This window comes from Penaeus monodon, chromosome 24 (assembly GCF_015228065.2).
Source record: "Penaeus monodon isolate SGIC_2016 chromosome 24, NSTDA_Pmon_1, whole genome shotgun sequence".
Classification (NCBI taxonomy): Eukaryota; Metazoa; Arthropoda; class Malacostraca; order Decapoda; family Penaeidae; genus Penaeus; species Penaeus monodon.
In genome coordinates this window covers 31529018-31529391 of record NC_051409.1, presented here as the reverse complement: position 1 = coordinate 31529391, position 374 = coordinate 31529018, and positions in this window count along the sequence as shown.

Below are 374 nucleotides of genomic sequence, written 5' to 3'. Positions count from 1 at the left end.
GAATTCGAGAAGAAATATTTCACTCCACTTTCATACGAATAGCATATTTTCCCGTTCTATTCTCAAAGACAACGAAAAAAAATAGCTGCCGTGTAGGCTTCTCCATTTCGAAGAACTAAAATGTATGCAGTTTATCTCCATCACACTGAAATTCCTATATACATCGTGAGGCAAAAGGCGTCTAGATGAGGTAATGAAGTGTATTTCTTTTTGCTGTGTGTCTGGAATATACTTATTTTGGCATTTATACGACATTGCATACTCGAGTAGCGTAATCCAAGAACTATTTTTGATGTATTGTTAAGTAAAGGAGTAGCTTGTAATTTTCTTCGTAACTTTGGAGAGATAGAACACCTGTAATCATGTATGAAGAT